The sequence below is a fragment of the Neolamprologus multifasciatus genome, chromosome 13 (assembly GCF_963576455.1).
Source record: "Neolamprologus multifasciatus chromosome 13, fNeoMul1.2, whole genome shotgun sequence".
NCBI classification, from domain to species: domain Eukaryota; kingdom Metazoa; phylum Chordata; class Actinopteri; order Cichliformes; family Cichlidae; genus Neolamprologus; species Neolamprologus multifasciatus.
The window spans coordinates 27,668,087-27,684,040 of NC_140451.1; the positions used below are offsets into that span (position 1 = coordinate 27,668,087).

Below are 15,954 nucleotides of genomic sequence, written 5' to 3' on the forward strand. Positions count from 1 at the left end.
ACATGTATGTTCAGGTTTGGGTTACTTTATTTGTTCCCTTTAGATTTGGTCTGCAGTCATCCATCCTCACATATGCGCTCCCAAAAACAAAAAACAAAAATGATCATAATTCTGAGCATCATCTAACCCACAAAGTAACAGCTATAATTTTCTAATTTGTGTGTTTCAGGTGTTGTTCTGCGGTTCTTAAATCTTGCCCTGACAAATGTCAGTTCTTGCATAATTTAGACTAAAACTAGCTAAACATTTTCTAACTAAACTGAAATGGGCAAAACAGCTTTAAGTGGAAACTTAAAGTCCAAGCTTAATCCAAAACACAAGACTGTCATAACTTTGCTATTTCTTGAGCTGGTTCCTTTCACTGTCTGTGATTGAAACCTGAGAAGCACTCTGATTATGTTGGCTTGCTGTGAAAATGATGATGATGGTGATGATGATGATGATGATATAAAAAAAACCCAACTAAGCCCTCAATCAATAAGAACACAGACCTCTGCAAACACACTAACGTAACTTTTTGGCACTGATGCAGAACTATTCAATTAAATCTCATAATGTACACAGAGGTGTGTTTCTTCCTGTGAGCAAGCCTCACCCACACTCTGCCAATCTCCCTTCCTCTTTCTCCCAGAGGTGTTTGCATAGGGAAATGGTCCGTGAAATGGGTTTGATGGAATCAAACTCTATATTAAGACAAATACATATTTCACAGCAATTGATGGACTGATTGATGGGGCTCCGTCTTCATTTCCTCAGAGAAGATCTTTATCAGAAACAGTAATATGAAGGATCATGGCTCGGCTTGTTTCGGAGGGGAGAGTTGTTCGCTTGTCGTGTTATGACTTTGAATGATTCTTGCTAGAAGTGTCTGTAGGTGTATTTATGTGCTTCCAGAGCACCTTTTCTCTTTACCATGCCCACAAGGGGGCACTAAACTGCCACATGTTGTGCATTGGGTCCTCACTGAAAACTTATTCCCTGTTCTCTCTGCTGTTGACGGCAACCAACGCATGGAAAACTCACTGAAGGATGACCAGAAATGCTGCAGCAACAATATCCTGGACCCACAGCCAGTTGACGTGGTGGCAAGCTTGCACAGGAGAGGACAGAGTGGAATGTGGTTCACATTTGTTTTTATCAATGCAACTGTTGTTTTAGCATAACAAGTCTGGCTCACAAACCCCCCTCTGACCCACCCCAGCAAGCCCACTCGCACCACCTTTCATTAACTTCAAAATCCAAATCCATCCAACTGGACCAGCGATGGCAACTTGCTGCCGATGCTGGCGGTCACACCCCTCTGCACAGCCATAATGGGCCGTGGCACAATTGGGGGCCACGTAACCGACAGCATTCCAGGTCCTTCCAAGAGGCCAGTTGCCTGCAGGTTACCAGCAACACCGCCTGTCCCTGTTTGTCTGCTCTTTCTAAAAGGAAAGAATGTTTTCCCCCACAACATGGCTGTGTGGGGATTAAGGCCCATTCTGAGTGGCCCCGGGTCGTGCAGCAGATGTTAGCCAGGATAGCACTCGTTGCCGTGCCGACAGTGAGCCGGCGGGATCGTCCCACCCAGACGACGTTAAGCCTATGGGCATGCATGGGAGAGAAGGGGGTGAAGGGAAGGTTCTGTCACACATTATAGAGAATGGCGTTGGGAAACTTGTTTCCACAGTCACATGATTCATCTGCACTGTTTCAAATACAGTGTAGAAAAATATTGGCACTCCTCAAAGAGCTTTTGATCTTCCCCTCAAGGAAAATCACAAGTAAAGCGAATAAAATATTGTTTATTCTGTTAAATAATTATTTTAAATAGGATTGTATTTACTCAGTCTGGTTTTAAGTTGATTGGACAGCTAATGACTAATTTCACTTTCCACCAATCACAGTTGTGACTTCACCTGTAAAGCAAACTGGCTGAAGCAAATCTATTAGGTTTTTATATGCCACAGGAAGTCCATGACATTGGATGACTTCAAATGATGAAAGGTAAAATTACTGGTAGTGACACAAAGTGGAGGCGAAGTAGTAGTAGTAGTAGTAGTAGTGGTATAGTATAATTATTTTACCAATCATGGCTATGTGTATAACCTTTCCTTAGCCTGGCACGCATAAAGATGAAAAGTTGTGGATGGCAAGGTTTGTGTTTTGGATGCTTTTGAGTGACATGGAACATCTAGACAATAATTTATTATATTATAGGTGTCTACCAGGAGCATGATGGCAAATACTTAAATTGTACTTATGCAAATAATAATGGCCCTGTAGTTAAAAATCCAACTTGTTAAAGACTGTTAAAGGAGTTGAGACTTAAGGCTTTTGCTAGTGTTCTTTTTAACTTACCCACATAATGATGAGCAATTACTAAATGTACAGATGGCATTATATGTAATGGAAACATGAAGTTTTTTGGGGGGGTTTAAAACAGGATGAAAAAATGGTTGACAGTCAGCTGTAGCTATTCAACTAATTGAGGTAAACTTTGAGTTGTAGGTGTGTCAAAGTTTGTATAGCTGTTTGATGTGAAAGATGAGCTGTTTTCTTTAAGTCAGACAGGGCTAACTGCAGGGTGAATGTGTTTAACACGGGGCCCTGTGCAGCCCCTGTGCTACTCTTAACTGTCAAGCTCAATGGAAACAGGATACAGGGTCTGACAAGACATGACTTGACCCAACGATCCTGCATGTACAACAGAAATGAGTGCTGTAAAATTTCCCTTTATATAAAAGCTCCCAGGCCTCAGGTAGAGGACCCGAGCTTGAAGTATAACTGAACCTGTAAGACTGCATGTGTGTGTCAAAGGGAAGTAAAGATAGGTCATGAGTCTAAAAGAACACAACACTGAAATGTGTGTGCGTGCGCACGCGTGTGTGTGCACGTGTGTCATGGGGTGCAGGCCATGCCATTCAGTCCCATAATGACTGTACTCTTGGAGGAGTGTTGGGCAGGACAGTGCTGTTTTTACGCACGGCTGGATGCTTGGGCTCTCAGACAGATGGAGAATAGCCAAATGTGTGTGTGTACGTGTGTGCGTACTTGTGTGTGCACTGTTGTCTTATTTTGTACTCTGATTTTAAACCTCCTCACCAGTTTCACTGACCTCTTCACTGCAGGCAGCAAATTATCAGACTCTGTGCTGATGGAAAGCTGAAAATGCGTCAGAAAACCGTAGAGATACAAAGGCCAAACTTTACCTGGGGTTTTTTGTTTATTATACAAACCCTTTGTAACCAAGGTAATGGCTTTTATGCGTATGCATAAATGCATGCAGTTTTTGGAGATTTTAACATTTCGTCTAGCAGATAATGGTGAACAGGTATAGAAAGACATTAAGAAACTGGTTTCCACTTAGGGCTGCTCGATTATGGTCTAAATAATCCTTACTGATTAGATTCATTAGATTGAATAGATTCATATCAAAAACATTATACTGCTTGACAGGGGATGGGCACTTTCACCAGAGATGCTTGCCTGGAAAAGAACCAAAGATAGCACTCCACCCCTAACTGCTTGGAAGTGACTGCAGACAGCTGGCAGACCTTTAGCGTTACCTGCTGAAGTTTTCCACTTTGTCTCATTTCTGTTTCTTGTTCTTGACTTTTTGACAGCTATAGTCTGCTTTGGCTTTGCATGTTTCTTATGTTTGTACAGTAGCAACTAATGTTGAAGTTCCACAACACCTAGTAGTTTGTAGTATTCTTCTATTATTTTTGTTTTTCTGTTGACACTAGAGCAGCGGTCCCCAACCTTTTTTGCGCCACGGACCGGTTTATGCCCAACAATATTTTCATGGACCGGCCTTTAAGGTGTCGCGGATAAATACAACAAAAAAAAACTAGTACTAGTACCAAAAAAAAGAAAATTTATCCATAACACACGTGAAAAGTCCAAGGAAAACCGAGTAAACGATAAAAACAATAACAAAATAACGCTGAAAACCGATAAAAACCCTGAAAACTATACATTTCACATCTGAGCCTCAACTCTCGCGGCCCGGTACCAAACGACTCACGGACCGGTACCGGTCCGAGGCCCGGGGGTTGGGCACCGCTGCACTAGAGCATTAGATTCTATTGGGCACCTTTAAAGTCAAGGCAAACTGTACTATATATAGTCTAAGAAAAAAGCTAGGTAGCATGGTAATTTAAAAAGTAACCTGGTTACTCTTTATATATTCAGAAATATTTGGTTAAAAAGTTATTCTTTTTTCATTTGTAGTTTTTATGAAATTGTTAAGTTTGATTAACCACTCAAGTGATATTCCTGTTACCTAAACAACAGCAAGAAATCCACTGATGAGGACTTATACTTTTCCTACTGCTGTTTCATATTTATATTAGTACTGTGTTGATTTGTTGGCCTTCGTGACTTCGGTCCCCATCATACCATTATGCCAAGATTTTATAGTTAAACTTCACGGGCAATTTGTTTTCCTTTACCAAATACTTTATCAAATTTAAGATTTTAACACCATCTTTGACTAAATTCCTTCAGAATCTATGAATTGGACAAGCTGTTTGATTATTACAGCTGCTGTCATAGAATTGGTTTTAATCTGTAGATTATGTTCATTGCAGTCTCCACATAGACCCTGCAGTGATGCTCATGACAGACAACTGCCAGCTAAAGAGAAGAAGAGTTGGGAGTCGATGCGAGAAAGGATTTTATTTCCTCTTCTAGGTTGACGGCAGCGGTGGGAGAACAGAGATAGGACACCAGTGTCCATCTCTGAGGTCACAGCAAAGAGAACAAACCTCTTGCTCTGAGTGTCATCGACGTCCGACCGCTCTGCGCCATGTCAACCTGTCAGAAAGACAGATGGACAGAGGGAGGCACTGCCTGCTGAGAGGTGTCCAAGGTGTCATGGCCTCGTCTGGGAGGTGACAGACAGCGTGTGTGTGAGTGTGTGACGGCAAAATAAGACCGCTGAGAAGTCTAGGGGACGTTCATTGTGACCTTTCGTTTTGCCTCGGTCTATCTCTCTCAGTGCATCTGACAACAACCTTAAAAGGCCCTGGTCTTCCTGAGACCTTGACAGGTGTGTATGTGTGTACCTGAGTGCGCATATGTGGTTAAGTACACAACAGGGAAGTTTCAGCTAAGGTCAATGTTTTGTGGATGTGCGCACAGACTCAAAAACAAAGCTAACGCCTTTCTTGGTCTTGAAACTTTGCAAAGGTGCATTATACATGGACCATTCAAATCAAAAACTAGTTTCTCTGTATTGAAATTGGTTTGTGCTTACTGATATTAACCCTGGAGAACCCATGGGGTCAAATTTGACCCCATGGTTTCCCTAGTAATCCAGTGGGGTCGGATCTGACCCCATGGGTTCTCCAGGGTTAAGGTGCTTACACCTGCGTGTGAGAAGAAAAAATAGTTAAGTGGCCAATCACTTTTAATGAGTGGATATACACTTGTTAACGCATATATCTAGTCAGCCAATTAGATGACGACAAGTCTGTGCATTTAGGCACATGGACGCGGTCTTTTAAAGTTTAAAGTGAGCATGAGAATGAAGAAGACAGGTGACTGAAGTGACTTTGAGTGGTTGTTGGTGCCAGACTGAAAATGTTATGATGTCGGGGATAATTTCTTGGCGCTCTTTACTCTTCCCAGCATACCTGAGTATTATTGCTGACCATGTCCATCCCTTTATGACCACAGGGTACCCAACTTTTTTTGTTTGTTTTTTAACACGATAATAAGTTAACTAGTCCCCAAAAGCCTCCACAGCCACCCAATCTCTGTAACAACAGAGCACCTTTGGGTAGACAGGGAGGACTGACATCATAGATGTGCAGCCAATAGATCTGCAGCAGCTGGTGATATTATCATGTCAATATGGAGCAAAATAATTTCTACAGTAGAGTAGCTGTGGCAATCACTGTGAAGTGCACTTTGTAGTGGTTACCAGCATTGCTGTCGGCTTTATGTTAATACTTAAGCACTTAATATTTAAGCAAGAATGATCTTCTGTGTCTTCATTATGAGAGGGATTTGCATCTCTGTGCATGAGTGTACTTTTTATTATTAACTGATAATTTTGGGCAGGTAATTTGCTTCATAAATGAATGAAAAAGTAAGACAATTTTTCATGTTTGAGCCATATGTTTTGTGTTTTTATGAATGTGTCTGTGCACATTTAGTGTATGTTTGTGTGTTTGTGTGTTTGCTGTTTATGGTCAGAAGGTGAGGGGCAAACAACGGGGCACCAGACAGCTTTAAAAGAAGAAAATCCAACAACATAAACAAAACCACGGTCAGTGTGACACGCGTCACCTTCGCTGTGACAGGGGACAGACACCAGAGAGGCTCCTAGTCCCCGAGAATCTCTTTGAAGCCGGGCAATTGTGCCGCTGGTTTGGAAGTATTGCCTTTCCTGGCCTTAGGTGTTGCTTTAGGGCAAAACACTCAGCTTTTAGTGAAACACTTGCCTGGATTAGAACTATTAGCTGAACAGGAATGAAAGACGACCACCATCAAGTGTTTTTTTTAATCCTGGCTAAATGTAGAAATTTTTGCTTGTTCAAACATTTTATTGGCTTCAAGGTGGAAGTCTCACTCTCTTTTGCTGGGAGACCACATTTTCTGCCCAATCAGTTGCACATTTTCCACCAAACATCTCTTTCTCTCTGTCTCTCATCACCACTCTTAGTCATTACTGGTACTTGTTTGTGTTTCTGCTCCAGGCGTTGGGTAAATACCTCTGCTGGAAAAAAGGTTTTCCCCTCATTCCCACCTTCCTCCCTCCATTACCTCCTCTAATGATGTTTACGCGTGTGCTTAGAAGCGCCTCCACACATCTTTCCGTCTCCCCGTTCTTGTCCTTTCCCTCCTTTTCTTGTACTTACACACAAAAGCACAGGCACACAGAGAGTCCAAAAGATTGTGTAAGGAGAAAGATTTTGTCTGTATTTTATTTTTGTTTATATTATTTAACAGTCTCTCAATCTTTTGCAAATCATAACAAAAAAGAAAAGGGAGGATGAAATGTAAATCAAAAAACAAATATATTCAAATGCCTATAAAAACAGATGTTCTCATGAGGAAACAGCTGATAAAGACAAGAAAAAAAACATGTCCTCTTTGGCTTCGAAATTAGAAATGCATACCTTGTGAAATAATTGCGTAGTGGCCACTTATGTAAAAGTCATTATAACATATCTTAAAAAAAAATTATTAAAGAAATCTATAGTTGGCAGATTAGAGCCTCCACAAACAGAAATGTAAATCTTGAGTTGTAGATCTCATAAGACTCCTAAGTGGCTGATATTTATTTCTTTTTCTCTCCACCTTAACTTGTCATATCACAAGATGTGGCATTTTCCTTTGATGTCTTTTATGTTGTTAAAATAGAAGTGAAGATCGTGGGACCACTAACCCTCATAACTTCCTAAAAACAGTTTTCATCACTCAGATTTTTCTCCTGTGCTTGTATTTTATCTGGCTATTCTCAAGTGTTGATACGGAGAGGTTCAAAGCTCTTAAAGAAGGTAAAATTCTTTAATGCCAAAGATGACAGTTGGATGATGCGAGTCATTTCCCCCATAAAAGCCTGTTATGAAAGCAAAAAGCTTTCATAACAGTGAAAGCAAAAAGCTTTCATAACAGCCCAGCCAAGAAATATCAGCCATACTGCTCGTTATTTGAGGCTCTGTTCGCACATGGTAAGCCTCATTTATAGTTCCTAACACAGAGTTAACAGTGTTTTTTTCCCCTTTTTTCCACTGACTAATATACTTAATTTTTTTTATTCTTTTTTTTGTATATTTGTGTGTGTCTCCACTTTGTTTCCCTCTGAACTTTTCAACTCCTCACCTCCTCACGCCCTCCAAACCTGAACTAGTGCTTCAAGCGATCACTTTCTTCTGCGCACAACACTAGACATATGCTTCTAGACACAAACTCTCTTGACAGTATCGTTGCCCAGAGGTCATGTAATGATTCGTTTTCCCACTGAATGTCATGTCCTCCAAAAAATGGACAGATATTCGAATTCACGCAGAGCTACTGTACCTGCCGCCTGTTTTGAATAGTATTACCTTCGCGTCATTTTCTTCCAGCTGTCCATCACTTCTATTCTTCTTCTGCTGACAGTTCAATGGGCTCCTGTGGGACTCTGTATAAAAGGTTTTCAGCCTGCTGCCTGGCGCCACTTTGCCCACTCTCTGCTCTTCTCTGTCAAACAGTCTTTCTTGTAATGGGACAGCTGAGAACATACACTGTACTTGTGGTTGTTGGTGCATGGTTAAGTACATACATTCGCCACAAGGCTTCACACCCTTCACTTTGTCCCCTCTTTATCTCCCCTCAGTGGGTGGAGTTCTGTAATGCCTTAGGTCTTTAATGAAACCACAGAACTAGAGTGTTTGAAAGACTGGTAGGACAGATATGCTGACAAGAATATGACTAGAGCCCTGAGGCCCAATAGTAGCAACTAAAGGCTATAATATTTATTACGCCACCATATAATTTATAAAAGATGGATGTAGCCACCATGGAGGTATCAGTTGGTTAGTAAAGTGTTTTATGACTTTTCAGAGGTGGGGCTCTGAGGCTTTTAAGGTAGCAGTAATTAAACCTTAACTATGGAACCTGGCTCCATTATTAAGTGTTTTACTTAACTGAACTGAAATAAAAAGGTAGTTAAGAAATTGTTCTACAATTAGCTATGAAACCAGGTCTAAGTTCAGATTTGGGAGACAGACACTGTCTCTACTTTTAAGATTAGGCTTAAAGCTTTCCTTTCTGATAAAGCTTATAGTTAGGGCAGGATCAGGTGACTGAACCCTCTCTGGATTATGCTCAGATAGGTTTAGCTGCTGTGTGGCTTCCCATGATGTACTGAGCATTTCTTCTTCAGTCACCTTTTTCACTCACTATCTGTTTACATACCACTCTGCTTTTAATTATTACTTATTATTAAACTCTAGTTCTTCCATAGTCAGTTTTTGTCCTTTCTCTCTCTGCTCTCCTCTCTTTCCTCTCACCCATAACTAGTCAGCCCACTGTCACCTTGTGCATACTCATGGAGAAATAAATATGATGCCTGTTTTTAGACTGTATAGACTGTCAACCTGTCCAGGGTGTACCTCTCCTTTCGCCCTTTGGCAGCAGGGATAGGCTTGGTTGGGAGCTGCTATCATAGCGACTTTTCATAAAAGTTTGCACAAGACTCGTCCACTCGTCTTATCTCCGTCCCTTCCGTATATGGGCATGTAATAGTGTGTACATTCGAGCTCTTTGACTGCTTGCATTCTTTGTTTTGTGCTCATTGTTATCATTATTATATAAACACATTGGTTTCATATTCTGCCCTCCTTCCTTTACTTTGGTACAACGCTGAGAGCTTGAGGACTTGCACCTCAAGGGTATGGTGAAGATAAGCGCTCACGTGACTCTTTGTGCATCCTTTCATATGTATGCAAATATATGCATGTGTACATTTCCTTAGGAATCAAAAGATAGGAGAATATGCGCCAACCATAATATATATCCCTTTCCATGCATACGCATGTTCTGGAGTGCTGTGTGAGTTCACGTATCAGACATTTGAGAGATTGAAGTGTACACAACGTAGGACTGATCTGAGTGCCCGAGTGTGTCCGCTGAATACATGAGTGCGTGTGTCGATGCAGTCAGTGACTGAGACTTGACAGAAACTCCGACCTTAGGTTTGAAAATACTGTATTTACACACTGCCCCACTACCCCAATTATCTTTCTCTGGGTGTGTACCTTTTGGTCTGTCTTTGTATGTTCTTCATGTTTGCCAAGTTTCTCTCCAAGAGCCTAAACAAAACAAGCCAGCAGCTGAGGGTGTATGTAGGAGATAAAACCTGTGGGGGAAAAAAGTCATAAAATTTGAAACAGTGTCCTTTGAGAGCGACAAGACAAAGAATGAGGTGAGCAGAAATTGCCAGGGAGAGAGTGAACGCTTGCAGACAGGGTCAGAAAGCTTAATGCATTTCTAATAGGAGGTACCTCAGAAAAACTAGACTAGAAAGTGTGGGGGGGAAAAGATAAAAGACAAGGGACAAGTAGGTAGAGGGATGATAAGTGAAGGTACGTGAGGAAAAGAGGAGGGGGAAAAGTGACAGACAAATTCACACAGAGCCAGGTAGGTGAGAAGGGAACTGCGGTATGTGTGTGATGTTTAGTGAGGTTTGTGTGTGTGTTGTAGGGCGGCGGAATGAGGCAAGGCTGTGATGGCCTTGTGTCAGTCACCCCATGGCAGCTCTTTAACCCCGTAATTTATCACATCAGTCTTCTTGCAGCGATGGGGCCAGTGCACTGGGTGACAGAAATGCCTCTGGCATTTTCATCTGTCTGTTAGAAAGAAGCTTGGGGGAGAAGAAAACAAGAGTACACACCTGTAGGAGAGGATTCTTGAGATGTTATGTCACAAAACGAAGGCAGGCTTACCGACTGAGTCTCATTCTGATTGCAGTGGCTTGAGATCTGGACCACAACCTTAATAGACCCTCGATTCATTGCAAAGTTTTAACATCTCTTGTGAATATAGACAGTCTAGAAGTAGACATGGCTACTGAATTCCTGTTATGAGACCTTGAGCATTTTTTGTAACATTTTTGTGTTGTGAAACCAGATTTAATAAGCAAGCAGTGGCTCAAACTGTGGACGCTCATACATTGGTTAATCCTTCTTCCTGGCTCTTAACACTTACCATAATTTACAAAATGAGCTTCACATTTTATTTAAAATCACACTAGCAATTAAACCCATAATGTTGTTAGGAACTTTTACTGAGGTCACAAGGGAGCAAGGGAGGTGAGGGTTGTTGCCATGAACTTCTCTACAACAGAAGTTCATGCCATTTTGGTGCAACCACCAAAGGTTCACCTCCGGTGACCATTAAAAAGAATGCAGCTTTAAAGCAACGCAGGTTAGTGAGGTTATGTAATTGTAAACAAGAAGTTTGAAAATTGCCCCACAAAAAAAATGAGATCTTTCCATATGCATGGAGGTCAATATGTGTTTTTTGTTTTTTGTTTGTTGGATCCTTTGTTGGATGTTTGGTGTCATCCAAAGAAATGTGTTTTCCTCCAAAAGAATACCAGGATTACAATAAAAAAAAAAAAGTTAATGTTTTATTTAAGAAGAGTTTCATTTCCTCAGGCGTAGGATACAGTTTTGTTAATCAAATGTTCAAAAATAACAACAACAGTCTATAAGTAAGGTAACACACACACTCATTGATTTAACTATAAGGTACATTTTGATCCAGAAAACCTATAACATCTTCTAAAGTGCTCAAAACCACCTTTTAGGTCACTGCTACTAGTGTTCCAGGACTTAATTTTGCCATTACATACAAACAGACTCGCAAGGTTAAAACACTCTCAGCCAATGCCGATGTGTCTGTGACAGACACATGTACACATATCGAAGTACACACTTACAAAGACACTTTCGGTCTCTCTGTCTTTCACACACACATAACTGTTCATACACTCAGTAACCACCCAGAGGGGACAGTGAAAGGAGAGTAGAGAAGAGATGCAGAGAGCAGGCAAGGTCGTAGTTCCTGTGGACTGTCTTTGAAAGGGGAGTCGTATGTTTTCCCTCTCCACCCTTTGATGTTAAAGCAGTCTCTTTACTAGTGTAAAGACGGGGTACAATAACCTAGACCCCCTCCAACCCCTCACCTAGCTCCTCTGTACACCCCCACAAAGCTCTGCAGGGGGACAGGTAACCCACAGCAACCCCAGCCAGAAACCAGAATGTGTGTGGCAGCTGTCCAGGACCTGGGCAGTACTGTGTGAGTGTGTGTGCGTGCACTTGTTTGTCTATGTACTATATGTATGCAAATGTTGAAGTCTTTAGGTGCACCAGTCACTGTAACAAACAAACAGGGAAACTTCATGCAGAGTAATGCATTGATTTAGCATTTGATATTTAAAAAGCACAAATGGTTCTGTTTAATAATTTTTCAATATTTTGTCCTCAGATTATGCCATCATGAAACAAAACTTCAAATGATTTTCTAACATAGATGAATTAAGCAAAGCACTACACTTTAAATAACTAAATTAAAATATGATGCGCATAGTAAACATTTATATGGAACTCAGTCATTGACTTGTTTTAATAACCAGAACTTTGATAATCAACAAAAGCGAATAGACTACTTTTTTTTTTTTTTATCATTTTGCTTTTTTCTTTTTTCTTTTTTTATCAAGCTCTTCTCTCAAACCTTTTTGATTTAATGTCAGACATTTTCATAGACCAGCCTTTAAGGTGTCGTGGATAAATGCAACAAAATAAAATGATACAACAAAGACAAAAACTGGTGTTTTATAAATATAATAATAAACACGAATTCGTTTGTGTAACTTTATTAGCAGCGTCCTCCTGAAATGTGCCAACAACATTGAGAGTAACATCCTCCTCTCTGCCCCTTAATCCACTCTGGTTGCTATGGTAATGCGTAAATATTTCTTTCAAAATAAGACGCACAACTCCAACACGGGAAAAGACCCAGGGAAAACAAGTTAACGATAAAAACCCTGAAAACCATAAATTTCACACCTGAGCTTTAACTCTCGCGGCCCGGTACCAAACGACTCAGGGAACGGTACCGGTCCATGGCCCGGGGCTTGGGGACCGCTGTACTATACTGCTTTGAGTGACATCCTATTCTTAATAGGATGTCAGCTCAGCCTTAGGAGTTATTACAGCTTCAAACATTCTGGGAAGGCTTTCCAGAAGGGTTTGGAATGTGTTTATGGGAATTTTTGATCATTCTTTCAGAATGATCAAAAATTCTGTGAAGTCAGACACCGATGTTGGATGAGAAGACACAAAGTTGGGGGCAAGAAATTGTCCAAAATGTCTTGGTATGCTGAAACCTTAAGATTTTATTTCACTGGATCTAAGCCAGCGGTCCCCAACCCCCGGGCCTTGGACCGGTACCGGTCCGTGAGTCGTTTGGTACCGGGCCGCGAGAGTTGAGGCTCAGGTGTGAAATGTATGGTTTTCAGGGTTTTTATTGGTTTTCAACGTTATTTTGTTATCGTTTTTATCGTTAACTCGGTTTTCCTGGGTCTTTTCACGTGTGTTATGAATAAATCTTCTTTTTTTCAGTAAAGGTACTAGTTTTATTTTGTTGTATTTATCCGCAACACCTTAAAGGCCGGTCCGTGAAAATAATGTTGGGCATAAACCGGTCCGTGGCGCAAAAAAGGTTGGAGACCGCTGATCTAAGGGACTGAGCCTAACTTGTACAAAAAAATAAATAAATCACACAGTAGTTCTTGAGCTAGTCTGAACATCACATGAAGTTTGGAGGTCTGCAGTGATTGACTCTGCAGAAAGTTGCAGACCCCTGCGCCCTACGTGTCTCACCATCCTCTGACCCACTCTCTGATTTTACGAGGCCTGCCACGTCATGGCTGAGTTGCTGTCATTCCCAATCACTTCTACTTCAGTTGACTTTGGATTATTTAGTAGTGAGAAAATTTCATGACTGTACTTGTTGCACAGGTGGGATCCTGTCACCACACTGGAATTCACTTAACTCCTAAGAACGACTCATTCTTTCACAAATGTTTGTAGAAGCAGTCTGCATGCCTATGTGCTTGATTTTATACACCTGTGGCCAAAGAAGTGATTTGAACACCTGAACTTAGTATTTGAATGGGTGAGTGAATACTTTTGGCAATGCAGTATATGTCTCCTCATATACCTAGTGTGAACGATCTCACCCTCAGTTGCTTTATCCTGCCCAACTGCTCAGATACATATGTGACCACAGGGCTAATTTTTGTCCAGTACAAACTCCCCTATTTGTGCTCTCATTTTCTGTATCCCCATCAGACATCTCCTTGTTTCCTCTATTTCCAGAGACCCAGACATCTCCTCAAAACAGAACCTTTAGGCTAGCCAGACTGGCAATAACAGAATGAAAGCTGTCTGAAATTAGGTTTTCAGTCCAAAAGAGCTGACTTCCTCTTAAGAAAAAAAAAAAAAGCTGGTTAGGGGAGGATGAAAGAATCCTCTTATGTCAGTAAACTCGTTTCACCATCACCACTGTGCCATGCTAGCCCTGTGTTATCTACATGTATTTTTGTTGGAACTTGTAGTTTTGGGAGTTGAGTGGCAAAATGGGATTTTTTTTTCTCCCCACACCAAGAGGACCAAGAGGGCAAAGATAAGAGAGAGTCCCCTCTCAGCATTAACTACAGAAAATAAGAGAGAGGGAAAGGCGGAGAGCATTAACTGCACAGATAGAGGAGTTAATGGCTAACACAGCAATGCTGTGAAACATACAAACTATACAGAGATCCTGCACTGTCCTGTGAGGAGCATCAAGATTTATCTGTGGGCTAATCTGAGTTCATCCCTGGTTGGATTTTAGTCTCATAGATTGGAGCAGTAGTATATGCAATCAAATCTCTCCTAGGCTTTTTAATAAGTGCATATTTAACTCTCAATTTTATTTTATTTACTTAACATCAGTTCACAACAACAGTCACTTCAGGGTGCTTCATATCTTATGTAAAAACCCTACAATATGACATGTAAAGCAGGATTTTGTCCAGGCTCAAAATGGAATTTTTGTGAGCACAAATGTTCACACATAAGCACATTTGGTCTGCATATATTTAAAGCAATGAGTCTGTGTTACCTTACTTAACAGAGGTCCATGCATATTCCTTTTATTCTTGGCAATTTGATTAAAAATGTATTTTATGCTTGAGTAAATTAAACCCCCACTCAAACAGAGCTGGTGGAGAAATATATTTTTATTGCATTTCTGGTAATTTTCCTTTGCGGGAGAAAACCAAAGCCTCACTGTCTAGATAAATATTAGTCCTCATTTCAGCTGAGTGCATTTATATCATTTATGTTTCCATTAGTTTATTCTTTGCTTTGCTCTCAGCCTCACTATGTGCATCTCCGTTCCTTAAGTTTAGGACAGTATGCAGCTTTACAAGAAGCATAAAGAGCATGAGAGTGAACAATCAATAGGGAGTAACTAACAGGGAAAGCTTTTCATTTGCGCTTTTCAGACATTTCAACTCCCTTGATGGCAACAACTAATAACTGCGACCCTCAGAGCAGGCACGATCTGATATCCTCATGTTGGTGTTGTTCCCAGATCATCATACTAAAGGTTGTTCCAGGATCAACATTGCAAGTGACCAATCAGAATGTTGTGATGTCATACTTTTGCGACTTCGGAAAAAAACGGCGTAAAACAAAAAACTGTACTTAAGCTGCGAGAAACCGCCTTTGTCCGCCGATCAACGGAACCTAACCCTGACCCTAACCCTAACCCTAACCCTTTAATAAACGCTAAGCAGAATTGATATTGTCCTTGCAACATTGGAATTTCATAAATGCACGAATGGGTTGGTGCGCAAAAGAATAACGTCACAATAATGTGATTGGTCACTTGCAATGTTGAACCTGGAACAACATTTTCATGATGATCTGGGAACAACACCAACACAACGATATCAGATCATCCCTCAGAGCAGTAGCGATAGCACTTGTGATTTTATTATTCCGCTGAGAAAGGTTTTATTTATTTATCCCCGAAACATCACAGCAGTTTGGTTATTGTTTATACAGTCTGACTAAAAACCAGTCAACAACACATGACAACGGTAGTACAGGGGGAAACCTAACAAAGGGCATGAGAAGACAGCCACAGCTCAACCCTTTAAGGAAGCAATGGAAACTGCCTGGAGAATAAAGTGTGTAATAAAGAAGGAAAGCAGAGGCTGTGAATCTGGAATGTTGACTGGTTTGTCTGAGCTGTCAGCCCCAAAGTGTTCGTCCTTCACTACACAACAGTGATGTGTGAATGAATGCGCGAGCATCACCGCTTGTGACCTTGTTTCGGTGTCAGTCTGAGTTCATGCACACGTCTGTCTTTTTGGTATGTTCGTATTAATTAGTTGCAGTTATTCCATCTTACCAG

At 41.0% G+C, this 15,954-nt stretch overlaps 1 protein-coding gene across 4 annotated transcripts in view; it reads left to right on the forward strand.

The window, feature by feature from the left end:
- Window positions 1-15,954, forward strand: part of wdpcp (WD repeat containing planar cell polarity effector) — an 85,856-nt gene that overhangs the window by 7,473 nt on the left and 62,429 nt on the right. Inside the window, exon 1 of one of the 4 annotated variants that reach the window (XM_085183557.1) lies at window positions 299-5,038. The exons of the other annotated variants lie outside the window; for them this stretch is intronic. The gene's annotated coding sequence lies outside the window, so the exon portion shown is untranslated. Of the gene's footprint in view, window positions 1-298; window positions 5,039-15,954 lie in introns of those variants that run through there. 4 annotated transcript variants of the gene reach the window in all.